The sequence below is a fragment of the Phascolarctos cinereus genome, unplaced genomic scaffold (genome assembly GCF_003287225.1).
Source record: "Phascolarctos cinereus isolate Bilbo 61053 unplaced genomic scaffold, phaCin_HiC Scaffold_5;HRSCAF=322, whole genome shotgun sequence".
Classification (NCBI taxonomy): domain Eukaryota; kingdom Metazoa; phylum Chordata; class Mammalia; order Diprotodontia; family Phascolarctidae; genus Phascolarctos; species Phascolarctos cinereus.
In genome coordinates this window covers 300,377,310-300,397,767 of record NW_027555958.1, presented here as the reverse complement: position 1 = coordinate 300,397,767, position 20,458 = coordinate 300,377,310, and the positions used below count along the sequence as shown (strand labels likewise).

Genomic DNA, 20,458 nt, shown 5'->3' with positions numbered 1-20,458 from the left:
GGCTAGCTAGCTACGCTCTCCCTGAGGGGTGGATGCTCTAGTAGACTGGGTCACCCTGGACATGGAGTGCCCAGACCTGGGCCAGACTTTCCTTCGTGGGGCTTGTAAATGCAATCAATATCTCCTAATGAAGACAATCTGGACATTCCTTGACTCCTCATCCCATTGGTATCTTCCACATCAGGGGATGGAGTACTTGTGGGCAAATGCTGACTGCCCTAAAAGGGGGACTCCCTTGCCCCTTATTGATATTAAACAGAGTTCTTATCTCAACCCAGAACTTGGCTGTTTGAGGTTAAACAGGATAAGGGGGGAAGGTGGGAGTAAAGGCATCGTTAAGTGCAGAGGGTGAGTAGGATAGGAGGAGGATGGGGTGGGGGGACCAAAGCCACCACTGAGAGGCCCCACAGAGGATATAAAACATGCCCCACACACACACATACTGTACACAAAACATCCCTGGAATGAAGGGAGGTTTAGAAAGGAGAACCATGCCTCCACCTCGCTTCAAAACATAACCTCCTGTTAGGAAGCTGATTGCCTTAATGCCTGTGCCCACCTCTGAGCAAGGCTCTCCATCCTGGAGTGAGGGACATAGGATGTGGAGTGTTGGGAGATCCGGACACCCCTCGCCCCATCTCCATTATTAGCTAATTATGAATTCTTTGGTCTCTCTCTGCAATTATGTCCTGGGAAAGTCTCAGCTTCTTTGAGGCTCAGTTCCCTTCCAGATCTGAATCTCATATTCTATAACTGCAAGCTCAGGGAAGGGTCTGTTTTCCTTTTAGTATACCTTAGTCTCTTTGGCACTGCCCGCCCCGGTGCCTTGGTAAGAAAAGGCCCTCCACCAAAGTTTATTGATGAATTGACAGGACCATAGCCTCTCTCCTCTCTCCTCTCTTTCCCTCTTTAGCTCTGAACATCTCCTGCCCTCCCTAGGAAAACCAGGCAGTAAGAGGAGAGTTAGGTGGTGCCATAGTACACAGAGTGCTGGGCCTGGAATCAGGAAGACCTGAGTTCAAATCCAGCCTCAGATACTTACTAGCTGTGTGGCCCTAGGCAAGTCACTTAACCCTGTTTGCCTCAGTTTCCTCATCTGTAAAATGAGCTGGAGAAGAAAATGACAAATCACTCCAGTATCTTTGCCAAGAAAACCCCAAATGGGGTCACAGTGTCAGATGAGACTAAGCAAGAACCACAAAAAAAGAGGGAAGAGGGCCTGAAGGTAAGGGAGTGGATGATCCTCTAAGTTTATAGTGCCCAGTGGTGGGGGCTGAGGCTGGGGGGATGAGGGAGACCTAAGGCCTTCCTGGCTGCAGAGAGAAATTTTGAGGAGAGGACCCAGAGGGACAGAGCACTTTTTTTTTAAGGGCAATCAGGATTAAGTGACCAGCCCAGGGTCACACGGCTAATAAGTGTCAAGTGTCTGAGGTCCTGATTCCAGGGCACCTAGCTGCCCCTAAGAATACTTTTACCAATATATCATTTTATTCTCATGAGAGGCCTGGAAGATAAGTACTCCTGAAGCAGTATTTGAACTCAGGTCCTTCTTGATTCTAAGCAATGCAGTCTATGCCCTGTGCTACCTAGCTGCTTCTGTTTCTTTCTCTTGGCTCACCTCTTATCTCTCAGTCTGTTTCTTCATATGCCAGGGCTAGAAGTAAGACTTTTGTACTAATGAGTCCCAGAATAGCTGTGGGATACATAAAACTGAAACAATCCTCCCACCTCCAGCTGAGGCCCAGGAGTTGACAAAAGCCCCAGTGAGATTAGACTGCTGTTGCAATTCTTTTTTTTTCCCTCCATGACGTTATATTGCTATTTTTCTCTCTCTTAATATTTGTCTCTCTGTCTCTACTGCTCCTCTAATCTTTCCCTCTCTCTGTCCCTCCATCCCTGAGATCATGCAGCTCCCAAGCCTTGTTCCCTCCCTTTCTTCTTTGCCTTCTCTGACTCTCCTCCCCACACCCAATGCTAAGATATTAACACTCTAAGCATGTCCCTTTTTTTTTTCTGTGCAGGGGCTGGTGCTTCTCACTAATTCCAGAAAAGATAGACTTCAATGGGTCGGTGAATCCGTGATGTCATAGGTCCTCCCTCTAGGAGGGCAGGTTTCATGCAACACAACCCTGCCTTTACATCTCTCTTGTAGAGGCAGCAACGTAGTACAATGGATAGAGTGGTAGGTCTGGAGTCAGGAAGACCTGGGTTCAAATCCAGCCTCAAACACTTACTAGCTGTGTGACCCTAGGCAAATCACTTAGCCTCTCTGCCTGTTTCCTCAGCTGCAAATGGGGATAATTACATCTCCTACCTCACAGGGCTTTTGTTGTGAGGATCAAGTGAAATAATATTTGTAAAGTGCTTAGCCCTGTGCCTAACACATAGTAGGTACTATATAAATGCTTACTTATTTCCTTCCTCTTCCCTTCCCACTGTGGAGCCTACACAGTGGGCTCAGAGACTTCCTCTTGACTTTACATAGACAATAGGCTATCTATCAGCTCCCTTCACCAGCCCACATCCTTTTGTGGGCATAATCTCTTTGCTCTATCATTTATACTGCTCAGATGGGCCTTCCTGTTTCATGATAATCCTTTTATTTTTCTCTGACTTTGAATCTCACTCTTCACAGCTGCTGTTCCAAACATTCTCCTTTCTCCTCAAGTCTCCCAATCTGTTTATTAAGCATCTACTATATACCAGGCATTGTGCTAGGCATGGAACATACAAAGAGAAAAATGAGGTAGTACCTGTCTCAAAAAGCTTATAGTCTATCAGGGAAGACAACACAAAACCACATGCAAAATAAATATAAAGTAAATTCAGGATACATTTTGGGGGTAGGGATAATACTAGGGAAGGGGAGTCAGGAAAGTATTCATGTAGAAGGTTTGAAAAGAATTTTGGGAGGCGGCTAGGTGGCGCAGTAGATAGAGCTCCGGCTTTGGAGTCAGGAAGACCTGACTTCAAATGTGACCTCAGATACGTGACACTTTACTAGCTGTGTGACCCTGGGTAAGTCAATTGCCTCACCAAAAAAAAAAAAAAAAGAAAGAAAGAAAGGATTTTGAAGTAAATCAAGGATTTTAAGAGGTGGGGATGCATTATAGGCATGAGCCTCAGCCAGTGCAAAGGCAAGGAGATGGGCTCTAGAGTATCGTGTGTGAAGAACAGAAAGAAGTCTAGCTAGGCTGAACTGTAGCATGCAGGGAGGGAAGTCATGGGTAATAAGTTGGGACCAGGTTATGAAGGACTTTAAAAGTGACGCAGAGGTATTTCTATTTCATCCTATAAAGCAATAGGGAGCCATTGGAGGTTGCAGAGTAGGGGAGGGATCTGATCGCATGTGTGCTGGAGGAAAATCACTTTAGCAGCTATGTCAGGGTGGATTGGAGAGGAGAAAACTCGAGTCGAGGAGACCAGTTAGAAAAAGCTATTGCAAGTGTACCATTTTCCCTTTTTTGTGTTTTCTTTCACAAAATGACTAATGTCGGGGCAGCTAGGTGGCACAGTGGATACAGCACCAGCCCTGGAGTCAGGAAGACCTGAGTTCAAATCTGGCCTCAGACACATAACACTCACTAACTTTGTGATCCTGGGCAAGTCACTTAACCCTATTGCCTAGCCAAAAAAAAAAGAAAAAAATGACTAATGTGGAAATATGTTTAATACAATCATACATATATAGCCTATATCAGATTGCATGGTGTCTTGGGGAGGAGAGAATAGAGGGAGGGGGGAAAATTTAGAACTCAAAATCTTATAAAAGTGAATGTTGAAAACTAAAAATAAATAAACATTTTTTTTTAAAAAAAGAGAAGGCTATTTCAGTATTTCAGGGAAGAGGTGATGAAATCCTTAACCAGGGTGGTACCTATGAGAGTGAAGAGAAGTGGATGGCTGCAACAGACATGGAGATAAAAATGAGAAGCTTGGACAGCTGTTTAGCTATATGGTGTGAGCCAGAGTGATCAGTCAAGAATAATGCCCCATTGACAAGCCTGGGTGACTTCTACGTGCCAGGTACTGTGCTAAGCAGCTTACAAATATAATCTCATTAGATCTTCACAACAACCCTGGGAGGCAGGTACTATTGTTTTCCTCATTTTACAGTTGAGGAAACTGAGGCACACATTGACTTGCCCAGTGCCCTATCCACTGTGCTGCCTAGCTGCCTTTATTAATGCACTGAGGTTCCTAAAAAATCCTGGGCCAAGGAAGCTCCTCCAGACATTACTCCTCATGAAGGTAAAGTTCCTCAGCAGAAGAGCTGAGGAAAAGATTGTCTTGTGGGTGGAGCCTGTGCCCTACTGGCCAAAATCTACTGCTATTAAATAAGTCCCTTTATTAAAAAAAAAAAACAAAAAACCACCTTCACCATCACCCATCCTCTCATCTTTTGCTGCTCTCTGGTAGATGGTTCTTCTCCTTGCCAGGGTCAGCTCCTCTTTCAGTGCTCTCAAGCCTAGTTTGTCCCATCTTTCCCATTAGCTCACCTCCCAATGTCTTCTCTTTTCCATCATCCCCAAGCTCTCCTTATTCATTAATTCCTTCAACACCACTTACAAAGGGACCCACCCAGCACATCTATATGGGTATTATATTACTTGTCTTCTCAATGGGTGGGGAAGGGGCTGGAGGGAGGGACGGAAATTGGAACTTAATGTGAAATGATCCAACCATTTTGGAGAGCAATTTGGAACTATGCCCAAAGGGCTATAAAAATGTGAATACCCTCTGACCCAGCAATAGCACCTCTAGGGCTGTATCCCAAAGAGATCATACAAATGGGAAAAGGACCCACATACACAAAAATATTTATAGCAGCTCTTTTTGTGGTGGCAAAGAATTGGAAATTGAGGGGATGCCCATCAGTTGGAGAATGGCTGAACAAGTTGTGGTATATGAATGTAATGGAATACTATTGTGCTATAAGAAATGATGAGCAGGCAGACTTCAGAAAAACCTAGAAAGACTTGTACGAACTGATGCTGAGTGAAGTGAGCAGAACCAGGAGAACGTTGTACACAGTAACAGCCACGTTGTGTGATGACTAACATTGATAGACTTAGCTCTTCTCAGCAATGCAAGGATCTAGGACATCTCCAAAAGTCTCATGATAGAAAGTGCTATCCACATCCAGAGAACGAACGATGGAGTCTGAATGCAGATTGAAGCATATTTGCTCTTTTATTTCTTCTGTTTAATTTTGTTTCCTCTTTCTTGTGGTTCCTCCTATTAGTTCTAATTCTTCCTTGACTAATGTGAACATGACTAATGTGAAAATATGTTTACTAGGGATCTATATGCAAAGGCTATATCAGATTTGCATGCTGTCTTGGGAAGGGAGGGAGAGGGAGGAGGAGAAAAATTTTAAACAAAAGCTTATGGAAGTGACTGTTGATAAATCAAAATAAAATAATAAAAAATTAAAAAAAAAGAAATTGGAACTCAACAAAAGGAAATAAAAACTAAGTTTAAAAATGAATTTTTTTTTTAAAAAGGGACCCAGGTCTCCTCATTGAAAACCTTCAATTAACCTTGTTGTTCCCTCCTGCTGTTGTGCTACATTGCCCTTCCCTTTTGCCAGGTAAACTCCTGTATACTCACATATTGCTTCCATTTCCTCCCCTTCTCTCCCCCATTCACTTGTCAACCCTTTGCAGTCTGGCTTCTGAGCACCATCACCCCCAATCCCGCCCTTCCACAGTGAAACTGCTCTCTAAGGTTACCTACCATTGCTTAACTGCTACATTAATCATTCCCATGTCTTCATGCTACCTGACCTCTCTTCATCTTTGGAGACTTCTGATCACCCCTTCTCTTTCTTCTAGATACTTTCTCCTTCCTTGATTTGGTTCTCTTCCTCTATGTTTGACCATTCCTCCTTAGTTTCTTTTTTTGGGTCTCCTGATGCCAGCCATTAATTATGGGAAATCCTCAAGGCTATGTCCTGGGCCCTTTCTCTTATCTCTGCCTCATTACCCCACGATGTCATTGATCCTCTTTGAAAATGGAGGATGAACAACATTTTAAACACCCTTGGTTACACAACTCACTCTAATCTTCTCATTGGCCAACTCCCTGCTGAATATCCTTGAGGCAGCAGGTGGAGTAGTAGAGTATAGGACCCGGAGTCAGGAAAACCTGGATTCACATCTCACCTTAGATATTTACCACCTCTGTGATCTGGGCAAATCACTTAAACGCTGACTCAGTTTCCTCACATATAAAATGAGGAGGCAAGATTTGATGACCAGTGAGGTGCCTTTTAAATCTCTGATCCTATGTTCAAAATAGACCTGACTGCATATTTGTAAAAATAAATATTTTATTGCTTTTTTACATTGTTTTTGTTTCTCTATGATTCTCCTCCACCTTATAACTCTCTCTTAAAATGACGTATATTTAAGCAAAATGAATCAATTATATTGGAGAATATACCTCATTCCAAACCTGTCATCTACCACTTCTCTGCCCAAACAAGGAAGATACATTCATTATTAATCCTCTTTAGTCAGTTGCATAGGTCAGAGTTTTAATAGCCTTAAAGTTTTCCTTTACATTATTTATATTATCTTTACATGTGGTCATTGTGTAAATTTTTCTCTGCATTTCACTTACTTGGTTCTGTAATAGTTCACACAAGTCTTTTGAATTTTCTCTGAATTCTTCATATTTTTTTTTCCAGGCAATTGGGGTTAAGTGACTTGCCCAGGGTCACACAGCTAGTGTTTGGTCTGAGGCCGGATTTGAACTCAGGTCCTTCTGACTTCAGAGCCGGTGCTCTATCCACTGCGCCACCTACCTGCCCCTCCTATTTTTTACAGTACGATAAAACTCACCATTTTCCCAAATACCTCCAAATTTCCATAAAGGCTACTGTCAGCTTTGCAGTCACCCAGGTTCCCAATATCAGGGCATCTAAGGTGATAGAGTGGATAGAGCACTGGACCTAGATTGAGGAAGACCTGAGTTCAGATCTGCCCACAGACACTTACAAGGTATGTGACCCTGGGCAAGTCACTTAACCCCTGTTTTCTTCAGTTTCCTCATCTATAAAACGAGGATAATAATAACACCTACCTTTCAGGGTTGTTGTGAGGATCAAATGAGCTAATAATTGAAAAGCACTTAGCACAGTGCCTATACATAGTATCAGAGTGTGTATCATTAATCTGCAAAGTCTTCATACAGGATTCATCATAAAATTTCTCTACCTCTTTCTCCTTAGCAACCAGTTTTGGTACGTAAGCTACAATCATTTATATGGAAGTCTTTTTGCAAATGCTTATTAGTACTACCACACTGATGACCAGATATCACATGAAATATTTTTTCTTGTTACCTCTAGACATATGATAAAATCCACTCTGCCAACTCCTTTCTCTGCATCTCTAAGGCATACCCCTGCGGCATCCTTCCATTTACTGTGACATCTTTTTTCCTTCTGACAAGAATGTCAATTGATATGATTCACCTTCTCCAGGAATATATCCATTTTTGGGTCGTTGGACAAAGATCTCATAATTAAAGTCTCAAAAGCAAAATTAAAATTTATAGATGGTCTTGAAAACTACTTGATTCTCAGCGCTCTGTTTTTCCTTTCCCCAACCACAATCACCGCTGAAATGGCTTCACAGGACTGAGGGCCATTTTATGTTTTTCTTTGTTCCATGGGTTGCTATGGCCAAAAAACTCAATACCATGCAGCTAGCCTGCCTACTGGTGATATGCCTCAGAAACAAATACAACATATTTGAAAAGTAGGAAGCCAGACTAGTAAATACAACGGGCATAAAAAGTAAGACACAGGAATTTCAAGATGTAAAGGATGCTACCGTTAATAATAACTCATAAAAACCCTGGGTTCCTTATCCTAACTCCCACTCACAGTGATGATGAGTTGGGTCTTCAGAGGTCTGGCTAGCTATATCTCCCCTTCAGGAATACCCATGAAGGCGGTGGGGTTATTCTAATACTATTAGCTCAAGCCCCCATCCCAGGATGTTCTCCCCAGGTTCAGGCACCCTATGCCAGTTTACCTCTCCTCTATCATTGATTAAGTCAGCAATTAGCATTCCACCTCTTAACATATGGGGTACCTGTTCTTGCTATGTGTGTAACACTGGACCAGCTCCTGTCCCTCATAGTATGGGCAGTAGGCATTCATCAACAGATTTTTTCTGTGTGGGGTGTTAGACTGTTTGGAGTGAATTTGGTTTTTATTTAGGGAGGTTCTGCAGTGTTCCATGATTTGATGTCATCTCCATCTCTATCTTTTCCATTTTGACTCTATTCCAGATGATCCAGATAAATACTTTTTTTGAGCATAGCTTTCCTCATCAAACAGTTATTTGTTGTTACATCTATCAAGAAAGATTCCGTAATCTCAGATTTTAATATATTAATGGGATACACTTTGTAGGAAGAGAGTCAGTCATTAAGAGTACATTTTGTTCTACTGAATCAACTAAGAGGGTTTTTGTTTATTTAGTAAATAAAAAATCAACATGGTAGGATCCTTAATTCTCTGCATCTTCCCACCAATTGTATGATCTGCTATAGATTGTTATTTTTGAATGGTTACCTATTCTCTTCACATTTCCATTAAGGGTGTCCTCTATATGTGTGTAAATTGCTCTCATAAAGAGTTCATAGAGAGGCAGTTAGGTGGCGCAGGGGATAGAGCTCCAGCCTTGGAGTCAGGAGGACCTGAGTTTAAAATCCAGCCTCAGACACTTGACACTTACTAGCTTCGTGACCCTGCGCAAGTCACTTAACCCATCAAAAAGGAAAAAAAAGGAATTTATAGAAATGAGAATGTAAGATTAAGGGTTGGTAATTAATGATATCTTCAGTTTCTATTTTTATCAGTAGTAAAGTCTGTGGGTCACCCAGCCACCCACAGGCTTTTAGTATCATTCTTTCTTCCAGATATTTTGAGAGTAGATCCCGCAATGCTTTCTGTGTATACTTGACCTGATCCAAGTGTTTTTCCCAATTTTGTTTTCTTTAGTACACTTTCCCTTTCTTTATACAGCATGTTAGAGTACAAATGTAGTGACTCCAACCATATTTATAGAAGAAAAGAGTTGGTTCTAGAAATCTTGACAAATCTTTTTCTTTTTAAAAATCTTTTCCCCCCTTCCTTCCAGTTTCATTTGTAAATGTTTTCAAAATGATCTGGTTTAACTGAATCTGTGTATTAAAAAAAAAAAGATAGCAGCACCAAAGAGATAGTGATGAATAGGCAAAATACCAACTTCAGTACTGTCATCCATAGGAAGCTCAACCTGGTGACAAGCTGTTGACATGCCATGACCACCTGCACCCAGAAGCAGAGGGGTGCCTAAGAAAACCTCTGGGATGGCCCAGGCACAGTGGTTATCAGTATTACTGCAGGGAGGTGAGAAACTGAGTCCCAGCCTTCTGTCCCCATCTTACCCTGCATTCATGTTGTCTTTGATTGTTACCATACTTTAAAGAGACTTTTTTGACCAACAAGGATGGACTTTGCTTTGAGTGGGGAGAGGATCTTAGAACTACAGAATATTAGAGCTAAAAGAGAGCTTTGAAACCATCTGGTCCAACTTCTTCATTGTACACAAGACGCTGCATCCCAGAGAGGAAAAGTGATTTGCCTGGAGGCAGAGTTCCCTAACCCATGGGGTCCAAAAGTAAGGAGCAAGAACTTCTCAACATCACAAAGTGATGGGTGAATTGGGTGGCGCAGTGGATAGAGCACCGGCCCTGAATTCAGGAGGACCTGAGTTCAAATCCGGTCTCAGACACATAATGCTTACTAGCTGTGTGACACTGAGCAAGTCACAACCCCATTGCCTAGACAAAAAAAAAAAGATCATGAAATGATGGGGCTGAGATCATTGGATAATTTTACATACAACTCTAGAGTCATACATGCATTTTTTTCCAATAAGAGTGAAATTCCAGTCAAAGCAGACAAACATAAGATTAATATGGCCAATTTACTTCAGCTGATAGTAAATGGGGTAAAGAGATTATTTAATCAAATATAGACAACTTAGGTTGAATTTAAGTCCATGTATGTCAAACTTGGCCAAAGGTTCAACCTGACACTGTCAACAGCTGTTGGAGTAGGCTTGTGATACAGGTGAATTGCTTGCTTCACTCATTGCTACATTTGAATGTGAAATGTAGAAACTCAAAGTTAAACAATATTTGTTTGGCCATTAAAAATACCATAATAGCGCTTATATTTATCAGTATAACTATATTGGTAAGTACAATATAATAAATTTGTTCCTAAAAAAATGAAAAAAAATTCAAATTAAAAAATTAGGAGTATACTTATAAATAATCACTGGAAATTCACCATTGCTTTCCTTATTATTCAGTTGTTTTATTGTCTTTAACTATTTTAAATGAAATTATATGCCTTCATGATGAATAAATCCACAACTGATTTAAGGAGAAAATCCACTGGAGAGTCTGATATGCAAAGACAATGGAGCAGTGGAAATACAGAAATATAAAGTAAAAACCTCAAATCCAGAAAATATAATCCATCATAATTATCAATGGGACTTACAAATACTATTATCAATGTAGAAGAAAGACCACTGTGTTTGCTTTGTACAAATGTTTCAGTTGCAGACAGCATGAAACCTAATAAACTAAAATGCCATCTTAAAAGTGTACATAAAGAATACATTGGCAAGGCAAGGGAATTTTTGTAGGGAAAATTTAGATACTTTAATAAGCAGCAACAAAGCTTTCCAAAAACCGTATCTGTGACATCAAAAGGATTTGTTGCATTATATAAGGTTGCATAATGAATTGCTAAGTGTAAAAACCTCATTTGACAGGAGAAACATTGGAGCTGCTTGCAGTTGCTACGGTCAAAAGAATATTTGGCAAGACGTGCAAAACAGCTTCAAATGCTCCCACTTGCAGACAATACAATAGGAGAAGAATTGCCCACATGCCTAAACACCTTTGTCATCAGCTAATAAGAGCTGAAAGTTTCCTGTTATAAATGGCAACTGGGTGAAGCAGCAGAAATAATTAAAGATGCTTACTTGATTACGTATGTAGGATATGTTGTTAAAACGGATGTTAGGGAAGACCTTACTTTGTGAACCTGATGTTCATAATGCCATACCAAGATGCAAGTTCAATATAATTGACTGATTCTTTTTAATATTTTATTTTTTCCCAATTACATGTAAAAACAATTTAACCTTTTTTTAAATTTTTACAATTTTTGAGTTCCAGATTCTCTCCCATCCTCCCTCCCTTCCCCCATTATTGAGAAGGCAAGAAATTTGATAAAGGTGATACATGTGCAATCATGCTAATTGACTCATTCTTAATGAAAATTATATGAGGTGGGAGAATTGCATCAGAGTCTACACTGATAGAATTCATTGATGTCAGGATGAAACACAGGTCTACAAACGTTAGTTAGAATTGTAGCCCATTATGCAATTTGGACACACAATCACTTGTATCAAGAAATGTGAGTCATTCTATCAGGCACTATTGCTTAATTGTTTTGGGGGGAATGTATTTTCTAGGGGGGAATTGGTTGTGTTCTTTAGGAAGTGTCTATTGTGTCAGAACAAAAGGCATGACTGGAAAATTCGGGGGATAACTTTTTTTTCCCTAATAGTCCTTTTCCTTTTTAAAAGATTTTTCCCCTAGATTTTTTTTTTTGGCTTTTTTCCCCCCAGGCTTTCACATCTCTAAATATATCAAGCATGATAATTTTATGAGCAAACCAAGTTATACATAATACATTTTTATGTTCCTAACCTAGCAAAGTCACTTTAGATCTGTAAAGGATGCTAAAATAAATGTTTCTCATAAGACTCTGGAGCTGAAAAGAACCTCAAAGACTATCTAGTCAAATTATACAGCTATCTATCCTTATCTAGCTCCAATTATACAGAAGAGGAAAATGAGGCCCAGGAAGGGAAATGCCTTACTTAGGACAGTTAACCAGTTAGTAGTGCATTTGAGACTAGAATTCAGGTGATTTCGATTCCCAAGTTGTATTTTTTTCTTTAAAAAAAAATCATTGATGGGACAGCTAGGTGGTGCAGTGGATAGAGCTCTGGCCTTGAAGTCAGGAGGACCTGTGTTCAAATCCAGTCTCAGACACTTGACACTTACTAGCTGTGTGACCCTGGGCAAGTCACTTAACCCCATTGCCTCACCAAAAAGCAAAAAAACCCAAAACATTGATACCATTTGTTTTTTATATCCATTCATTTCCAAATACATCCTTCTTCCTTTTGTCCAATGAATCTTACCTTGTAACAAAGATTTTAAAAGAAAAAGAAAAAATTGTAGTTATTTTGAGGATCATTTATTCATATCTTTTGGGGAATTCCTCTTGATTATATATATTTGTGTAAATTCACAATGTACCTTGGATATTAGGACATTATCTGAGATATTTGATAGAAAGATTTTTCCCCCAATCCAAGCTTTTCCTTCTTATCCTATGTGTATTGATTTTGTTTATGCAAAAGTTTTCAATTTCGTATTATCAAAATTATCCATATATTTCCTTTATGATCTCCTATAGCCCTTGTTCAGTTAAGAATTATTTCTCTAGCTAGACATGGTGGCTCAAAGGTCTGCAATCCCTGCTTCTTGAGAGGATAAGGTTGGTGGATCACTTAAAAGATCGGGTGCTAAGGGTAGACCATGTGTGGCTAAGTGTGGCACCAATATGGTGGGCCCCCAGGAGTGGAGGGCCATTTGGCTGTCTAAAGAGGGGTAAACCAGTCTAGGAGGGTCAGGAAAAATGGAGGAGGTCAGAGCTTTAGTGCTAAACCATATTGGGATTAGGCCATAAGTAACTGCTGGTACTTCCAGCCTGGGCAAGATAGGAAGACAGTGTCTCAAAAAGCCAAACCAAAACAAAAATTCTTCCCCTAGCCACAGTTGTGAGAGCTAATCTCCATCCATTTCCCTCATGTTCAAAATGTGATGTTACCTTTTATATTTGAGTATCCATTTGGAACATATTGTGGCATATGGCACAAGATGATGGTCTAAACCTATTTTTTCCCAACAATTCCTGTCAAATATGAAATCTTTCCCAAGTAGTTTATGTCCTCAGTTTTATCAAACAGTGAGTTAATTGAGTTTGGTTATCTGATTATTGCTTATTAAGTTGGTTCCATTCATCTACTTTTCTATCTTTTTGGACCAGATCTTTGACTTCATTGGGATAGAGAGTTTCCAATGAAGAAATACATTCTACCAATGTAGATTGGCAATTTACCTACTCTGCAATTTATAGCTTTGGAGAACTGCTAGGGTCAGTGGGGGATTAAGTGATTTGCCCAGGGTCCATAGCCTCATAGACCCTTGAATCTGCATCCAGTTAGTCTTTGGCTCCAGAGGCAGATGCAGACTTTAAGCAGACTGCTCTTGTCGTTAGCTGAGTGCTGATGGGATCTTGGGAAGTCCAAAACCTTCCAGATCCTTTGACCTTCACAAGGTCCTCCTGCTGCCAAGGGGTAAAGGAAAAATCAAGTCTGAGGCTTAGGTACTTTTCTCCCAAAAAGAGAGAAAACTTAAGGTGTTTCTCCTCAGAGGTTTGTCTAGAATGCCCCATTCAGCTTTACTGCTTACTAGAATTTCTCATTCCAACTAGTTCCCTGGTTTTAGACAGGTCTCCCAATCTGACAGATTTTCTATCATACCTAAGGAGGTGTACAAGCATTGTTCACAGCTTGTGGAAAACTGAGATGTGTTCTCGTCTGATAAATGTTTCAGGGCCAAGTAGGGTGGGTGTGATTTTGACCTTTACACTTCAAATTCCTTATTTGTAATATGTAGCAGCCTGCTCACTTCTACCATATGCCTTTCCATCGACCTTTGGGTGATTTGCAATTTCAGTTTCTTTGGAGATCGGACAGTTTTTTTTTAAATTTATTTTTAACATTCTTTTCTTTTTAAATTTGGAGTTTCAAATTCTCCCCCTCCCTACCAGCTGAGAAAGCAAGCAATGTAATATCAATTATACATATGAAATCATGCAAAATATATTTCCATATTAGCCAGTTTTTAAAAGCAAGAAAAATAAAGAAAGTGAGAAAATTGAACTTCAATTTGCACTCAGAGTTCATCAGTTTTCTTTCTGGAGGTGGATAGTATTTTTTCATCATGAGCCTTTTGGAGTTGACTTGGATCACTGTATTGATCAAAGTAGTCTAGTCTTTCACAGTTGATCATTGTTACAACATTGCTGTTACGGTGCACAGTGATCTCCTGGTTCTTCTCACTTCGCTTTGCATCAGTTCATATAGGTCTTGCCATGTTTTTCTGAAACCACATTTTCATTATTTCTTATAGCACAATAGTATTCCATCACAACCATAGGCCACAACTTGTATAGCCATCCCCCAATTGATGAGTATTCCCTCAACTTCCAATTCTTTGCCGTTACAAAAATTGCTGCTGTAAATATTTTAGTGCATATAGGTTTTTTTTCTTTTATCTTTGATTGCTTTGGGATATAGGCCTAGTATTGGTGTTTCTGGGTCAAAGGGTATGAATATTTTATAGCTCTTTGGACATAGTTCCAAATTGTTTTCTAGAATGATTGGATCATTTCACAACTCCACCATCAGTTCATTAGTGTACCTATTTTCCCCTCATCCTCTCCAACATTTGTCATTTCTGACAGGTATGAAGTGGTACCTCAGAGTCGTTTTAATTTACATCTCTCTAAGCAATAGTGATTTAAAGCATTTTTTTCATATCACTATAAATAGCTTTGATTTCTTCTTCTGAACACTGCCTTTGACCATTAATCAATTAGAGAATGGCTCTTATTTTTTATAAATTTGATTCAGTTCTATGCTCAGTATACATTTCAGAAATGAGGTCTTTATCAGAGAAATTTATCCTTAAATTTTTTTTGATATTACTTCATTTTCCATGGTACCTTTTAGAGAAATGCAGTTTCCCTGATTATCTCTTTCAATTAGGTATTTTTTTTTTGTTTTTGGCTACTGCTTGTCTGAGATCATGATTGCTATCCCTGCCTTTTTCACTTCAGCTGAAGCATATTAGATTCTGCTGCAGCCCTTTATTTTAACTCTATATGTCTTTTTCTTTCAGGTATGTCTCTTGCAAACAACATATTGTTGGATTCTGGTTGATAATCCATTCTGCTATCTACTTCCATTTTATGGGTTAGCTCACCTCGTTTACTTTCACAGTTATGATTACTGTGTGTTTCCCTCTATCCCATTTTCTTCTGTTTCTTCCTCTCTTTTTATCCTGCCCCTCCTCAAAAGTCTATTTTGCTTCTAACAACTGCCTCCCTTAATCTGCTCTCTCTTTTATCCCTTCCCTTTCTCTTATCCCTTTCGCCTCCTATTTCTCTACTGGGTACATTTCTATACACAGTTGAGTTTGTATATATACACTTCCTTCTTTAAACCAATTTTGCTGAGATTGAGGTTCAAGTATTGCCTGTCACACTCCAATTTTATCCTCCATTGTAAAAGCATGCTTCTTTTGTGTGAGAAAATTTTCTCCATTCTACTTCTACCTTCCCCCTTCTTCCAATGTATCCTCTTTAACCGCCCTAATAATATTAAAGTTTTTAGGAGTTACATGTATCATCTTCCTATATAGGAATGTAAGCAGTTTAACTTGATTGAATCCTTTATGATTACTCTTTCATTTTTTTTTTTTTTTATGCTTCTCTTGAGTTGTTTGTTTGAATGTCATATTTTCTATTTAGCTCTGATCTTTTCATCAGGAATACTTGAAAGTCCTCTATTTCATTAAATATCCATTGTTTTTCCTCCTCAGGGGTTACGCTCAGTTTGGCTGGGTAGGTTCTTGGTTATAATCCTAGCTCCTTTGTCCTCCAGAATGTTGTATTCCAAGCCCTTTACTCTTTTACAAGGAAGCCGCTGAATCTTATGTGACCTTCACTGTGCTCTATGATATTGAATTGTTTCTTTCTGGCTTCTTGAAGTATTTTCTCTTTGACCTGGGAGCTTTGGAATTTGGCTATAATATTCTTAGGAGTTCTCCTTTTGGGATCTCTTTCAGGAGGTGATAAGTGGATTCTTTCAATTTCTGTTTTACCCTCTGGATCTAAGATAATAGGAGTAGTTTTCTTGATAATATCTTGAAACACAATGTCTAGGCTCTTTCTTAGATCATGGCTTTCAGGTAGTCCATTCTTAAACTGTCTCTCCTCAATCTATTTTCCAGGTCAGTTGTTGTTCCAATGACATATTTCACATTTTCTTTTCTTTTCTTTTTTTATTCTTTTGACTTTGATTGTTTCTTGATATCTCATGGAGTCATTAGCTTCTACTTACCCAATTCTAATTTTTAAGGAATTATTTTCTTCAATGAGGTTTTGTACCTCTTTTTCCATTTGTCCAATTATGCTTCTGAAAGAGTTCTTTTCAGTGAATTTTTGTGCTTTTTTTTTAAATAAAGACATTTGTTTTATTTGATAACATTGGATTTTTACGCCACAGGGACATAGGCTCTGCCAATACCCTTGATTTTTTCCTCTGCTCTTCTGCTGAAGAACTTTGCCTTCACAATGACTGGCTGCTTGGGGAGTTTTCCTTTTCTAGGACTTTGTAGTACCCCTGACCACACAATCATAGGAGCAAGCTCCTCCTTGCTTTTGGCAGCATCAATCCTGGTCTGCTCACTGACCAGTGTCCACAGCTTCTCAAGGTTGACAGTTGGGCAGCAGCTTTGGCTCTTCTTCCGGTGGTAATGCTTCATGCCCACTTTCCAAAAATAACCTGGATGATATTTGTTGAAGTTGATCCAGTGATGGAGCAGCCCTCCTGCATTGTTGTGGCTTCCAGGGTGCTTCCAGTGCTTGCAATGCGCCCCTGGCCATGGCTGAGGTGCCGTGGGGCTTCCGAGTCTTCCTTAGTCGGGAAGGCATGTAGCAGGCTGTTGCAAAAGAGAAAAGGAAGGGGCACTGCAAGTGTCCTGAGAAGAGCAAAGACCTGCTTTTTTTTTTTAATCATTAGGCCAAATGTGTTTTTTAAGGTATTATCTTCCTCAGTATTTCTTGTGCCTCTTTTACCAAGCTGTTAGTTCTTTTTTCATAATTTTCTTGCATCACTGTCATTTCTTTTCCCATTTTTTCCTCTACTGTTCTTATCTCTTTAATTTTTTTCAGGAATTCTTGTTGGGCTTGGATCCAATTAGCGTTTTTCTTTGAGGATTTTTTTGGTAGCTGTTTTCACATTGTTGTCTTCTTTTGAGTCTTGGTCTTTCCTGCCACTGCTTTTTACGGTCAGATTCTTTTTTTGTTGTTGTTGTTCATTTTGTTCATTTGTTGTTTGTTCATTTTTCCTTCCTATTTATTGACTTTGAATTTTATGGTAAAGTTGGGCTCTGCACACCTGGGGGTGGGGAGGCACTGTCTCAAGCTTCAGGCTTTGTGTGTGTGTGTTGCTTTTTTCAAAGCTAGTTCTGAGAGTATCCAAGTTTTTGGTGCTTCCAAGTTAGCAGGATCCTGGGAGAGGTATGGTCACTGTTCTCCTGGTCTGAGCTCTGGTCTTTCTTTACCTAGGAAGTGCCCCTGCTGTCCTGCAGCTACACAAGCTAGTTGTCCTCTCTGCTTTTGTACTATGACCAACCCTATAGGGCCCCTATTCTCTTGTGACCAACCACCAGCACTCCTCTCTACTCTGGAACTGTGACCCAGACTTGCATTGGGGCAGTAGAGATACTGATTGGTACCCAGTGCCAGCCAAGGGTCCCCTGTAATCTCTTTCTGACCAAGTTGTCCAACCCTCTTACCATCTTTGGGCTGAGAACTCCCAAAGCTGCTACTGCTGTTGCTGCTGCCACATGTGTAGGCTCCAGATAGACCTCTACCAGACATCTACTCTGGTGTTACAGATTTCTCTTGCCTACCTCTTGAGTTTTCTTAGGCTGGAAAAATATCTCACTCCAATTTTTTGTTGGCTATGCCACTCCAAAATTTGATTTGAGCCATTATTTTTAAATTGTTTGGAGAGGAATGTTGGGAGAGTTCAGCTGGGTGGCTGTCCCTAATTCACCATCTAGATTGAACTGTGTTCAGAAAGAGATTCAAAAACAAACTAAATTCTAGGATTTGAAGTTTCCAAAGAGACAGTGTTGTCTCCTCCCCCCTAGAGAGCCTGCGTCTATTGCAAGCTCTGGGATGGGGAGAAAACTTGTAACTGTGGGAGCTTTAGAATAAAACTGTGACAGAATCCAGCAAAACTGAGTATAATCCTTCAGGGTAAAAAATGGTCATTCAATGAAATGGGGGACTTTCAAACATTCCTGAGGAAAAGACCAGAACTGAATATAAAATTTGACTTTCAAATACAAGATGCAAGTGAAGCATGGGAGAGGTAAACGGGAAAGAGAAATCTTAAGAGACTTATTAAGGTTGAACTGTTTACATTCCAGCATGGAAAGATGATATTTGTAACTCATGAGTCCTTTGTCAGTATTAGGGTAGTGGGAGGGGAAAAAATTGCATGTATGTGTGTATAGATAGATAGTAGATAGATAGATAGATAGATAGATAGATGGCACAGGGTGAGTTGAAGATGAAGGGGTGATATCTAGAAAATAAAATTAAGGGGTGAGAGAGAATTATACTGGGAGAAGGAGAAAGGGAGAAGTAGAATGGGGTAAATTATCTCACATGAAACAGATAAGAAAAAGAAAAGGCTTTTACAATGTAGGGGAAATGGGGGAAGGTGAGGGGAAATGAATGAATCTTATTCTCATAGGATTTGGTTTAAGGAGGGAATAACATACACAACAGGATATGGAAATCTATCTTACCCTACAGGAAAATAAGGGGCAAAGGGGACAAGAGAGCAGGGGGTTGTTAGAGGGGAGGGCAGATTGGGGGAGGGGATAATCAGAAGCAAATACTTCTGAGGAGGGACAGGGTCAAAAGAGAGAATAGAATAAATGCAGGGAAGTATAGGGTGAAGGGAAATATAGTTTTTCACAACATGACTACTATGGAAGTGTTTTGCATGACTACACATCTATAACCTGTATGGAGATGCTTGCCTTTTCAATGAGGGTGGGTGAGGAGGGAGGAAGGGTGAAAATTTGTAAATCAAAGTTTTAAAAACACACGTTAAAAATTAAAAAAAAAATTTTTAAAATATGACAGAGAAGGAGGGAGAGAGGAGATGGAGCTGAAAGTATATTGCAGTGGAAACAGCAGCAGCAACAGTGCTGTGGAGTTCTAGACTGACTCTGACTCAGACCACTCCCCTGGTAGTTTAGGTTCAATGTTGGAACAAAATGCAATACTCATTTCTCAAATTTCACCGCACACCTTGCAAATTGACAAAAATGACAAAAAATGGCAACAGTCAGTGCTGGACGGGTTGTGGGAAGAGAAGCACACTAATATATTGTTGGTGGAGTGGTGAAATGGTGCAACCACTTTGAAAAGCAATTTGGAATTATGCAAATAAAGTGCCTAAAATGTTCATACTCTTTGAGCTAGAGACTCTATTACTGGGTTTATACCCCAAGGAAGCCACCAATAAGAAACAAGTCCCCATGTACTTCAAAATATTTATAGCAGGACTTCTTTGTTATAGCCAAAAATTGGAGACAAAGGAGATCCCCAACAACCAGGGAATTGATAAATTAATTGTGGTGCATTAATGTAATAGAATACTGCTATGCTCTAAGAAATGGTGCATGTGATGACTACAGAGAAGCATAGAAAGATCTATATGAACTGATGCAGAATGAAGTAAGCAGAACCAAGAAAACAATATATATAATAACTAAAACAATGTAAATCAAAGAACAACCACAAACCAAAAAATCAAAAGTAAATGTGACAAAATTATAAAGATCAAGTGGGATTTGAATGAAGAGATGTGAGAAGACTCCCAACCTTCTTCTTCGTGGAGGTAGGAGGTCCACAGGTGTTATACATTGCACAGGTGTTTGGACTTTGTCAGGGTACCAATCTGTTATACTGACTTTTTGTTCCTCTTTAAAAAATACTATTTGGGGGCAGCTAGGTGGCACTGGCCCTGGAGTCAGGAGGACCTGAGTTCAAATCTGGGCAAGTCAATTAACCCTAATTGTCTCACCAAAAAAACCCCAAACACTATTTGTCATATTGGATGGCTCTTGGGGAGGAGGATGGGAAGGGAGAAGGATACATGAGAAACTGTGATGGTATAAGGAACAGAAAACATTCATAAAAATCATTTTAAAACAAAAAAATGTGACAGTCATTTAACAGTTAGCAAAAGGGGATTTATTTAGCCATAGATGAAGAAGGATATTCAACAAGGAAAGGCAACGAGGATACCTCAAGTTGATTGAGCTAAGGGAAACTCCCTTGCCTTCATTACCCATCCTGACCCACCAACCAAACATCTGAGACCCACCCCAACCCTGCTGTCTGAAGGTTCTT

The 20,458-nt window shown here is 39.8% G+C and overlaps 1 pseudogene; it reads right to left on the bottom strand.

Annotated features, from left to right (window-relative positions):
• Positions 1-16,509: 16,509 nt before the first annotated feature.
• On the bottom strand, positions 16,510-16,948 carry LOC110215649 (large ribosomal subunit protein uL15 pseudogene; annotated as a pseudogene).
• Between the last annotated feature and the right edge of the window lie 3,510 nt (positions 16,949-20,458).